The sequence below is a fragment of the Mixophyes fleayi genome, chromosome 2 (assembly GCF_038048845.1).
Source record: "Mixophyes fleayi isolate aMixFle1 chromosome 2, aMixFle1.hap1, whole genome shotgun sequence".
Taxonomy (NCBI): Eukaryota; Metazoa; Chordata; class Amphibia; order Anura; family Limnodynastidae; genus Mixophyes; species Mixophyes fleayi.
In genome coordinates, this window is record NC_134403.1 from 357,180,132 (window position 1) to 357,192,969 (window position 12,838).

A 12,838-nucleotide genomic window follows, 5' to 3' on the forward strand; every position below is an offset into this window, starting at 1 on the left:
TCATCGCGGGAGGTGTGGCACCGGGGCGGGGCTCCGTTACCAGTAACGTGTGTGGAAGAGGTGCAGGCGCCACCTAGAGGGCAGTTTTGATATAACAGAAGCGCTGTCAGACGCCCATAAAGGTTTGCTCATGCAGATGAGCAAACTCACCACATACTAAGAGCAGATCATCATACCAGATATAGAGTCTCAGCTAAAGATACAAACTATGGGCCTGATTCATTAAGCATCTTAACTTAAGAAACTTCTTATTTCAGTCTCCTGGACAAATCCATGTTACAATGCAAGGGATGCAAATTAGCATTCTGTTTTGCACATAAGTTAAATACTGACTGTGTTTTCATGTAGCACGCAAATATCAACTTTAAATTTCACTGTACAAATAAGCTATCAAGTATTTGTGTGCTACAGGAAAAAAACAGTCAGTATTTAACTTTGCAAAACAGAATACTAATTTGCACCCCTTGCATTGTAACATGGTTTTGTCCAGGAGACTGAAATAAGAAGTTTCTCAAATTAAGATCCTTAATGAATCAGGCCCGTAGTGATTATAGGGTGTGCCAGAGCCACAACTAGACATTTTAGTGCCATGGGCGAGAGAGAACGCTAGCGCGTACCCCCTAATCTTGGTGGAGGTGGATGAGCAGTGATTGCTATGTAATTACACTGTCCCATAATGCATGAGCAGCAGCCCATCTCTATAATATCCGTTCCACCTTAAAGTGTATCATGTGTCTGGCTGAAGAGGAATAAGAAGATGATTGATTTTGTTTCCTTCTCCCCCATGTGTCTGGGTTTTTTTTTTCAATAAAGCTTCGGCCTGTGATCCCCACGTCACCTCCATCATTACGTCCCTGTATCGTTCTGCGATTGGTTAAGTCTTGGATATAAGAATATGTGGATAGAACATAATTGGAGGCACTGGTGTAAATGAGAAAGTTGGTGCTGCCCATAGCAACCATATGTTAATATTGCTTTTCTAAACTGCAATAGAGAAATGTCAGAATCTGATAGTTTACTAAGGGTAAGACCACCTTAACACCTTCTTTAACACCAATTTTCTGATGTCCTGTGCAGGGATCAGGACCTGTGATATTCATGAGTCTGCCCCACAGAGCACTACTATAGACTGCAATATGTTCTAGAAAGGACCACAGCTTACATTGAGCCAACTAGAACATTTACATGACCACTCATCCAGCAAACACTAGAGAGTAGGGACAGATGATGATGTAGAGGAACTTACAGCTGATCCGTGTTGGTATTGCTCTTCACCATACTTGCCAACTTGCTGAAGTTGGCATCCGGGAGTGTGGGCGTAATGGGGACGGGGCTCCAAAATGTGCATCATTTTGGACCCGTGACGTAATGACGCAAACGCGTCATTTGACAGCAGGGGGCGGGGCCAAACGCCGCGCTTCGGACCTAATTCTGCCCACTTCACTAAGAAGTGGGCAGAATTCTGCCAGATGCGGGAGATTGCCACACACTTCCGGGAGTCCGTGAGACTTTGTATATTTATTTTACCTGACTACGTGCTGTCAGATGTCTCCATAGATTCTGGTAAGCATGATATGAATGGTCTCCCACATTAATTGTTTTTTTCCCAAGTCCTTTACTTAATACAGTGGTCCAAGTTTTACAGCTTTGACTATATTAGAAATGTTTTTACTTGTTTCTAAAATGTGTAAATTACATTTTATGCCTTTAGTTATCCCAATGTTTTTGGCTGTACCTTTTCTTCTTGTGTAAAATAGCTAAAGATCGACATATAAATACACACACATTAATTTCATCTATTTAAGGATATGATCAGGTCCATTAAAGGGGTCACGATGGGAAGTATAGCGTTCCATGTTCCACCCGGACAGCACAGCCCGACATTCCTAGATGCACAGACGAAACAGCAAAGTGTCCCTGAACCCTATTATTAAACGCTGGCTAAATACATTCCAAGTTCTGTATTTACACATTGGGGGAACTAAACTGAACCTTGATCCCAAATATTTGTTTTAGGACTACTAAATTAAAATCTATTTACCAAAAATGGAAAAAAATAAAATAAAAGTGAACACTTAACCCGTATATGACTAAATGGTGCCAGAATCACTGGAACAATTTTTGCATTTTCATTCTACATTGTCTTTACCTGGAATAACTTATGTTGTTGAAGTTTAATAATTGACAAAGATAATCAGTAACTTCTGTAAACTACAATCAGTTGTGATGTGATTAATATGCAATGTAATTATCGTAGCATCACTTAAATATGTTTAATGTATTTTTTATATTTTAATATAACATGGTAAAGAGGCTAAATAATGTTTCCAATATTTAAATTACATCTAGTTTGGTATCAATCTGTTCAGAATTGGATGAGAACGTTTCCGGTGTTATTTATGTAGCATTCGCACGTTGTGAACGCTAGTTATAAATCACATAACCTTCCATACACCTAACAGCAAGATCAGGGGTGTCATAAAAGAGCCAGTTTACACAGGTCTACAGGTGGGAGCCTGAGGAAGGACACCTGGGCACTTCAAGGAATAATGACCAGAGAAATCAACCAATGGCACGTCAAGTTCTTGGGAAGTCATGAGCTATCGACCTATGAATGTGGACCTTAATACTCTAACTGTATCTTTGTCATGTCACTGCTTTTCACAACTGTACATTGTATAAATTGCTCACCTTTGGCTTTGGAAACCAGAGCGTTCTGATAGAAGCTTGTGTTAGTGCTAACAGCGCTAGCATATGCATACCAAACTTTACCTCAAATAAAACCTATGTGCTTTGGAACCACAGCAATCGCATCAGAGAATCTTTATTGCAAAAAAGTTTTTGGGAGATTTTTGCAAATTTATTAAAAAAATAAAAAACTAAGAAATCACATGTACATAAGTATTCACAGCCTTGGTTGATGCACCTTTGGCAGCAATTACAGCCTCAAGTCTTTTTGAATATAATTCCACAAGCTTGGCACACCTATTTTTTTTTTAAAGTTTTATTTTTGCATGGTCATAATAGCAAAAGAAAACAATTGACAGAGTGAATACACGTATCAAACAGTAATCAACACAGATAATCAAGTTTACGACCAGCGTAAAACATGTGAAACGCTAAGTCAACCGAACTTTTAGATGTAAGAGTAACAAATGACCCAAATTTTTGGTATAAAGAGGAAAGAGGAAAAGAGAATGTGCAGAAAAGAAAAGAGTGAGAGAAGAGGGAGAAAATAGAAGAGGTTAGGAGGAGACTAGATCCATTGTAGGGAAAAAGAGAAGTCCTACAAAGAAATGATGTTCGAGAGCTGAGTTATGTAAAGGGTGGACACGCCTGAAAGTAGGATAACCATGGGTCCCAAACCCTGGTGAAGGCTTTCGAGGAATTCCGAATAATACTGGTCATATACTCCATCCGTTGAGTGAGCCAAATTCTATTAATTATGGACTGTATGGAGGGAGGGGATTGCATACGCCAGTCTGCTGCTATTTGACAGGTAGCTGCCGAAACAATGTGCCTAATCATTTTGTTCTGATGTCGGGATGCCGAGGGGGCCCCCACAGGGAGGAGAAAAAATTTAGGCTCCAGGGGAATATCCACCTAGAGAATTGAACTAATCAGGTCTCTAATTTCAGCCCAGAAGCCTGACAATTTTGTGCCTTCATGGGAGCACCATCGCCAGCACCGATCAGACGAATCAGAGGCACACCTATTTTTGGAGCAGGTTTTCAGTCCTTTACCTGCATTTTGGCAGACTTCAGGCGGCCTGCCATGTGCTTTTTACTAAGGAGTGGCTTCCGTGTGGACACTCTACCATACAGGCCTGATTGGTGGATTGCTGCAGAGTTGGTTGTCCTTCTGGAAGGTTCTTCTCTCTCCACAGAGGAATGCTGTAGCTCTGACAGAGTGATCATCGGGTTCTTGGTCACCTCCCTGACTAGGGCCCTTCTCCCCCGATCGCTCAGTTTAGACAGCCGGCCAGCTCTAGGAAGAGTTCTGGTGGTTCCGAACTTCTTCCATTTACGGATGATGGAGGCCACTGTGCTCATTGGGACCTTCAAAGAAGCAGATGATTTTCTGTATCCTTCCCCAGATTTGTGCCTCGAGACAATCCTGCCTCAGAGATCTACAGACAATTCCTTTGACGTCATGCTTGGTTTTTGTTCTGACATGCACTGTCAAGTGTGGGACCTTATATAGACTAGGAATGAGCGCACTCGGATTCTGGCAATCCGAACCCCCCCGAACAGTGCGGATCTGAGCCCGATCCGAGCACTGTTCGGGTATTCCCGCCAATGGCCAAACTGAAAACGAGGCTGAACTACAGGATCCCGCCATCGGATTCTTTATATTCCCCGCTTGCCCCTGCCATCTTCACTCGGGCATTGATCAGGGAAGAGGGAGGGTGTGTTAGGTGGTCCTCTGTCCTGCTCTTTGTCGTGCTGTGCTGTGTCCTGCTCAGTCCAGTGGTGCTGTGTCCTGTCCTGCTGAGTTCAGTGGTGCTGTGTCCTGTGCTGTGTCCTGTGCTGTGTCCTGCTGAGTCCAGTGGTGCTTTGTCCTGTGCTGTGTCCTGTGCAATCTATAACTACGTTCACTGTTCCTGCTGTATTAAAAAATAGGTACTGCAATCTCAAACTACGTTCACTGTTCCTGCTGTACCAAAAAATAGGTACTGCAATCTCAAACTACGTTCACTGTTCCTGCTGTACAAAAAAATAGGTACTGCAATCTCAAACTACGTTCACTGTTCCTGCTGTACCAAAAAATAGGTACTGCATATAATGGAGTACCAAAATTTGGAGGATAAAGTAGGAAAAGATCAAGAACCACTTCCTCCTAATGCTGAAGCTGCTGCCACTAGTCATGACATAGACAATGCAATGGCATCAACGTCGTCTGCCAAGGCCGATGCCCAATCTCATAGTAGAGGGCATGTAAAATCCAAAAACCCAAAGTTCACAAAAATTTGCAAAAAAAGAAAATTAAAATCATCTGAGGAGAAACGTAAACTTGCCAATATGCCATTTACGACACGGAGTGGCAAGGAACGGCTTAGGCCCTGGCCCGTGTTCAGGACTAGTGGTTCAGCTTCACCCAAGGATCTAAGCCCTCCTCCCCCCCCCCCCCCTCAAAAAAATTTAAGAGAGTTAAGCTGTCATCAACAACACAGCAAACAACTCTGCCTTCTAAACAGATGGCATCACAAATCCCCAAGGCGAGTCCAAGGGTGTTGGTGGTTGGGAAGCCTGACCTTCCCATCACTGTACGGGAAGAGGTGGCTCCTTCCACCATTTGCAGCACGCCCTCTGCATATGCTGGAAGGATCACCCACAGTGCAGATCCAGATTTGGATAATGAAAGTGTCAATGTTCTACACCAGGAAGAGGATATTGATGTAGCTGGCACTGAGGAGGAACTTGACGAGGAGGATGCTGATGTGGTTATCTTAAATGAGGCACCAGGGGGGAAAACAGTTGTTGTCCATGGGAGGAAAAAGCCCATCGTCATGCCTGGGCAGAAGACCAAAAAATCCACCTCTTCGGTCAGGAATTATTTCTATCCCAATCCGGACAACAATTGTATTGCCATATGTACCTTATGTAAAGCTGCAATAAGCAGGGGTAAGGATCTTGGCCACCTAGGGACATCCTCCCTTATACGTCACATGAAGAACCTTCATAATTCAGTGTTTAGTTCAGGGACTGTGACTAGGACCGTCAGTAGTCCAGGGACACCTAAATCCCTTGGTCCTGTTGTATCCACACCAGCAACACCCTCCTCGTCAATTTCCTCCTCGATCTCGATTGGAGATAGTCCTGCAGGCCATGTCACCGGCATGACTGAGTCCTCTTCAATCCGGTATTCTTCCGGAGGATCCTGCAGCGCTACGCCTACTACTGCCGCTGCTGCTGTTGGTAGTCGGTCATCTTCCCAGAGGGGAAGTCGTAAGATCGCTACGTCTTTCACTAAACAATTGACCGCACAACAGTCGTTTGCTATGAGCACTAAGTACGACAGTAGTCATCCTATGGCAAAGCGGATAACTGCGTCCTTAACAGCTATGTTGTTGTTAGACGTGCGTCCGGTGTCCGCCATCAGTGGAGTGGGATTTAGATTCCACTTCACTAGGCAGGCGATACCCGGGATGTACAGAGAAGAACGAAAAAGTGTCCTCAGTGCTCTTAAAAATGCGGTTGTACCCACTGTCCATTTAACCACTGACATGTGGACAAGGGGTTCAGGGCAAACTAAGGACTATATGACTGTGACAGCCCACTGGGTAGATGCATCGCCTTCCGCAGCAACAGCAGCAGCAGCATTAGTAGCAGCATCTCCAAAACGCCTGCTCGTTCCAAGGCAGGCAACGTTGTGTATCACCGGTTTTAGTAAGAGGCACAACGCTGACAACCTCTTAGAGAAACGGAGGGAAATAATCTCGCAGTGGCTTACCGCACTTACACTATCCTGGGGATTTGTGGTGTCTGACAACGCCAGTAACATTGTGCGTGCATTACATATGGGCAATTTCCAGCACGTGCCATGTTTTGCCCACACAATAAATTTGGTGGTGCAGCATTACCTGAAAAGTGACAGGGGGGTGCAGGATATGCTTGCAGTGGCCCGCAAAATTGCTTGACACTTTCGGCATTCTGCCACTGCCTACCGCAGACTCGAGCAACATCAGAAAAGCCTGAACCTGCCCTGCCATCACCTCAAACAAGAGGTTGTGACGCGCTGAAACTCCACCCTCTATATGCTGCAGAGGATGGAGGAGCAGCAAAAGGCCATTCAAGCTTACACAGCCACCTACGACATAGGAAAAGGAGTGGGGATGCGCCTGAGTCAAGCGCAGTGGAGACTGATTTCCGTGTTGTGCAAGGTTCTCCAGCCGTTTGAACTTGCCATACGAGAAGTCAGTTCCGACACTGCCAGCTTGAGTCAGGTGATTCCCCTGATCAGGCTGTTGCAGAAGCAGCTGGAGAAAGTGAGGGAGGAGCTGGTAAACCATTGTGATTCCACAAAGCATGTAGCTCTTGTGGATGAAGCCCTTCGTACGCTTTGCCAGGATCCGAGGGTGGTCACTCTTTTAAAGTCAGAGCAATACATTCTGGCCACCGTGCTCGATCCTCGGTTTAAAGCGTATGTTGTGTCTCTGTATCCGGCAGACACAAGTCTACAGCGGTGGAAAGACCTGCTGGTCAGGAGATTGTCATCTGAAGAGGACCGTGACATGGCAACAGCTCCTCCTTCATTTTCTTCCACACCTGTGGCTGCGAGGAAACAGCTGAGATTTCCGAAACGACCCGCTGGCGGGGATGCAGACAACATCTGGTCCGGACTGAAGGACCTGCCAACCATTGCTGACATGTCTACTGTCGCTGCATTGGATGCTGTCACCATTGAAAAAATGGTGGAGGATTACTTTGCTGACACCATCCAAGTAGACATGTCAGACAGTCTTTACTTTTACTGGCAGGAAAAAAAGACAGTTTGGAAGCCCCTGTACAAACTGGCTCTATTTTACCTGAGTTGTCCCCCCTCCAGTGTGTACTCCGAAAGAGTTTTTAGTGCAGCGGGGAACCTGGTCAGTGAGCGGCGAAGGAGGTTGCTTCCGCAAAATGTGGAGAAGATGATGTTCATAAAAATGAATTATCAATTCTTCAATCAAGACCAGCAATGGCCTCCAGAGACTACAGAGGGACCGGTGATTGTGGAGTCCAGCGGGGACGAATTGATAATGTGTGAGGATGAGGAAGTACACACTGAAGGGGGCGAGGAATCAGAGGATGAGGATGAGGACGACATCTTGCCTCAGTAGAGCTAGTTTAGTTTGTACAGGAAGAGATGAATAACTTTTTTTGTGTGGGGGCCCAAACAAACCAATCATTTCAGCCACAGTAGTTTGGTAGGCCCTGTCGCTGAAATGATTGGTTTGTTAAAGTGTGCATGTCCTATTTCAACAACATAAGGGTGGGTGGGAGGGCCCAAGGACAATTCCATCTTGCACCTCTTTTTTTGGCATTATGTGCTCTTTGGGGCCTAGTTTTTCAAACTGCCATCATGACTGCCATCATGTCTGCCACTGCAGTGCCACTCCTAGATCTGCCACGTGTTTGTGCCGCCCACTTGTGTCGCTTAGCTTAGACATCCAGCTACCTCGGTGCAACCTTTTAGACTAAAAACAATATTGTGATGTGTTCAGAATAGACTGGAAATTAGTGGAAATGAATGTTATTGAGGTTAATAATAGTGTAGGAGTGAAAGAAAAACAAAAATATGGATTTAGCACTTTTTATGCTTTTTTTTTTTTAAAAAAAAATCAGAACCCAAAACCCAAAATCAGAACCAAAACCTTTAGTGGGGCGTTTTGGCAAAACCAATCCGAACCCAAAACCTCAAGCTAATCAGAACCCAAAACACGAAAAGTGGCCGGTGCACAGCCCTAATATAGACAGGTGTGTGCCTTTGCAAATCATGTCCAATCAACTGGATTTACCACCAGTGGACTCCAATTAAGCTGTAGGAACATCTCAAGGATGATCAGTGGAAACAGGATGCACCTGAGCTCAATTTTGCACTTCATGGCAAAGGCTGTGACTACTTATGTACATGTGATTTCTTAGTTTATTATTTTTAATAAATTTGCAAAAATCTCCCCAAAACTTTTTTTCACGTTGTCATTATGGGGTATTGTGTGTAGAATTTTGAGGGGAGAAAAAAGGCATTTATTCCATTTTGGAATAAGGCTGTAACATGACAAAATTTGGAAAAAGTGAAGCGCTGTGAATACTTTCTGGAAGCACTGTGTGTGTTTGTATATATATATATATATATATATTGTAACAGAGAACAGGTAGGGCGCCTCATTGTGTATTATCAGATGTATAATATGGGAGAAAGTATTAAACTGCATACCATGAGGTAATGATCAGTGGTTAATTCAAAGAAGATGGAGGGGTCTTCCTCAGGAACTGTTCCTCCAGATCTCCACCAATCACAGAAATAATGCAGGAAAGGCCAACATAGTGTAATATTGCAATGAAATTAAAGATGAGCTACACCTCGTGAGGGTCAATTCACCACCCTGAGCACCAGGATACTTTATAGTGAATCAGATATAAAACTCATAATACGGTGAAGCATATAAATGGGACACCACTGTGAGCACATCTATATATTGGTAAATGCCTATATTCTGCGTACCAGATATTCTTAGGACAACATCACGTCTCAAATGGTAAATAGAGGACTCTCTTTAGACCAAGAGTGTTACTCCACTGTCACAACCTCGTTCAATGGCGGAAATGAATAGGGTTGACAAGGAAAAATTATTAAAGAATGGGATAATATACTCCATGATTGTTCCCTCAAATTGATTAAGTTACTCATACTTGAGAAAACGAATATCTTTAAAGATATTTTAAAGCCAATGAGATAGTTTTAAACAAGAAACTAGATAAAATTGAAACAGATGTCATTAATGTAACACCCCCCTAGTGGTGTTTTAGTTAAACCTTTACCTCAGTGAATAGAGGAGGGGTCACCTAGAGGGTAAGCTAATAGTTTATGAAAAGTTACATAAACTGGTTACCATGGTGATAACCCAGCCCAGCCTGGAGACTGAGGGAGAAGAAGGAGGGGCTGTCAACAAGGGGGAAAAAAAGAGAGGAGAAGAGAGACACAAGAGGAGAGAGATGGTAGCTGGGGACCTGGGGTGGAAGCTCCCAGGCTCCCCCAGCATTCCCTGGCTGTCTGAGCATGGTGACTGTACCAGGGCAAGGAATGTGTGCACTGGATGAGGGGGAGAACTCCATGTTACTATAGAGAACCCAAGATAGAGGGGGACACTTCGCATGGAAGAGGCCCTGGAGGAGGGTAGCTACAAGAGGCATGGTAGCTGTATTGTCAGACCCTGAGGCTAGGAGTACACAGAGTGACTTGTCAGAGCACAGGAGACATTATCCCTGCAGAGGAGGGATGAGCTGCAGTTGAGAGGTACACAGAGTGTGTCAGAGCTGCATGGAGGAGAAGCTGCCTGCCTGTTAGCATCCATGTGAGTGCCCCTGCAGAGGAGGGTGATCTGCAGTGAGTATGGAGTGTAAGAGAGACCTATGATTTATGTTATATAACATCTGGATAACATTAAGAACTGTGCTGGAGAGAGTAAGGAGCTGTACATGTATTTCTTTATTGCTGCAACCACTGATTATCGTGCTGGAGGAAGAGGAGTGTAAATAAAGAGTTGAGTTTATCATAGAGATGGTCTGGCGCCCAAATTATTGTGACTTTTACACTGCACCACAAAGTGACATCACCTGTGTCCCACTAACTACAGAGAAACACCTGCATGTGCAGGGACCCCCTGATCATTTACACCCATGCCCATCAGCTAGCCAGGGCTTGAGAAGGAGGTGCACTGTGTACCCACTGCACCTCATACTACACACAGTGACAGGGGGTTACATTAAAATCAAGGAACGTAAGTTCCCTAGGGATAAAAGGGACTACAAACAGGAGAATGTAAAAAAATGGTCTAAATCTAAGACCAGTTCCAAACCTATGTACGAGGAATACTTTCAGAGGGATTCTGCAGTTTATAATAAATGGAGAAAGGTCCCAATGAGAATAGAAATTCAATCTAGCCCTAAGATGAATAAACAGGTTCATTTTGAACCTATATTAAGGAATAGGTTTTCAACCCTGTCAGTATCTGACAATGATACACATGATTTTTTTGTCCCAGGTTCCTTCAAATCGAGAGAGATTACTACAACTGAAATCCCATTTCAAGGAAACTATAAGAGTAGCTTCCCCTCTAAAAAGAGGATACATAGACAACGAGGAAAACGAGGGTGGAGTCCAAAATCTACAAAAGAAGGTTCTTATAACTGCCAATGATGCTCTAAAAACAAAGGGAATTTTTAATCTCTCTGAACATATATCTAAATCAGAAATTTCTGTACTAAATAAGGGGCTATTGGGTGTCAGCCCTGTACCATAACCCATCGACCTCGGTCCAGGTGAACGGAGGCTCCTCTCCATCTTTTGTTATCCGAAACGGAACACGACAAGGGTGTCCTCTATCTCCCCTTCTATTTGCCTTGGTGATTGAACCCTTAGCTACGAGAATCCGTATAAAGCCTAATATAATGGGGATACAACTACCTTCCAGTCCCCATAAGTTAGCCCTCTATGCAGGCGACATTCTCCTCACCCTAACTAACCCTTTAACCTCTTCCCCCAACCTATTTCAAGAGCTTGAAATCTTTTCCACAATATCAAACTTTAAGATAAACACAGACAAAACAGATATCCTCGTTCTCCATATTCCCCCTAAGCTAAAGCAACTCCTAGAATTAAATTTCCCATTTCACTGGAATTCCGAACACATAAGATACTTGGGCATAGCCCTTACCAGAAGGGTGGAAAATATCTACCAAGCTAATTACCCTCCCCTCATAGCCTGTATAAAAAAAGACCTAAAAGCATGGGATAACTCATGATATCCTGGGTGGGAAGGATAACGCCTGTGAAAATGAACTTACTCCCAAGGTTATTATACCTTTTCCACACTCTCCCTATCATGGTTTCCCCCTCTATCCTAAAAATGCTACAAACATTAATAATGCGGTTTATATGGTCGAACAAGAGATCCAGGATATCTCCCGCGGCGGGTGGTCTTGGCATCCCTAATATCCGCAATTACTATTACACTGCGAGGCTGGCTCAGTGTGTACAATGGCATTCTCCCCCTGGAACTAGGATATGGGTGGACATAGAGTTGGACAAACTGGGTGGCTCACTGATTTGCTCTATACTATGGCTACCAAGCACACAGCGCCCGGTCTCTGTCCGAGCCCATCCAGTGTTGGCCCTATCTCTATCAATTTGGTCTAGATGCAACCGCTTAGCTTCCCTCTCTCCTACTCCCTCAATTCTATTACCCTTATGGTCTAATCCAGCCTTTACGCCCGGTCTGTCTCGCTCTATGTGGGCGGGTAGAGGCAAACTGCTGTTACTCAACCATATAACCAGAACAGAAATATTTCCACAATTCTCGGAGTTGGTGGAACAGTGTGGCTTTGTTCCGAGGCAGTTCCATCAGTATCTTCAGATTAGGCACTACCACCAAACAGTCAAAGCTCAACTCTCTTCCAGACCATCCACCACATTTGAGAATCTATGTCTTTCGGGCCCAACCTCCAAAAGGACTCATTTCTATTCTATATAAATACTTTTGAAATGTAGCAGAGTTTATAGGGAATAAATGATCATGAATGGTATTGTGTGTAATGTAAATAGACCAGTTTGAACTAGCTTTCGGCGGGAAGATTAGTATGCATCTCCTGTAGAGCTGACCCCCACCCTTTGAGGGCATCGTTTGAACCAGCCAATGACCTGCATTACACTGGACCTTCCTGAAGCCTGAACCTACGTTAACATGCCAAATCTATATTGTTTTCACTGCATCACTGATTGTATGTAAGCAGGGGGTTCCGAGACGAGCAGACAGTCTTTGACCACAGACTTCAGGACTGAATGACTTTATGCTGGATCCAGGGCGCCTGCGAACGCAACAGCTGTACTTATTTTATTTGAATTGTTACTCTGCTGCTTTTTGCTATTAAATCGCATTGTGGTTTGGAACCATGTAAGAGGTGGACAATCGTTATTGGATAGTGACTAGACGTACACAACACCATGAATGTAACCACAAGCATTTTGTGCACATACAGTGTCACCAGATTCTTCTCCTGCTTCTAAAGTAGTATGGTCCCAGACCATTTTTCAATACTTCTTCCTCTAGTTGCATATTTTGTCTAATATCCCTTTA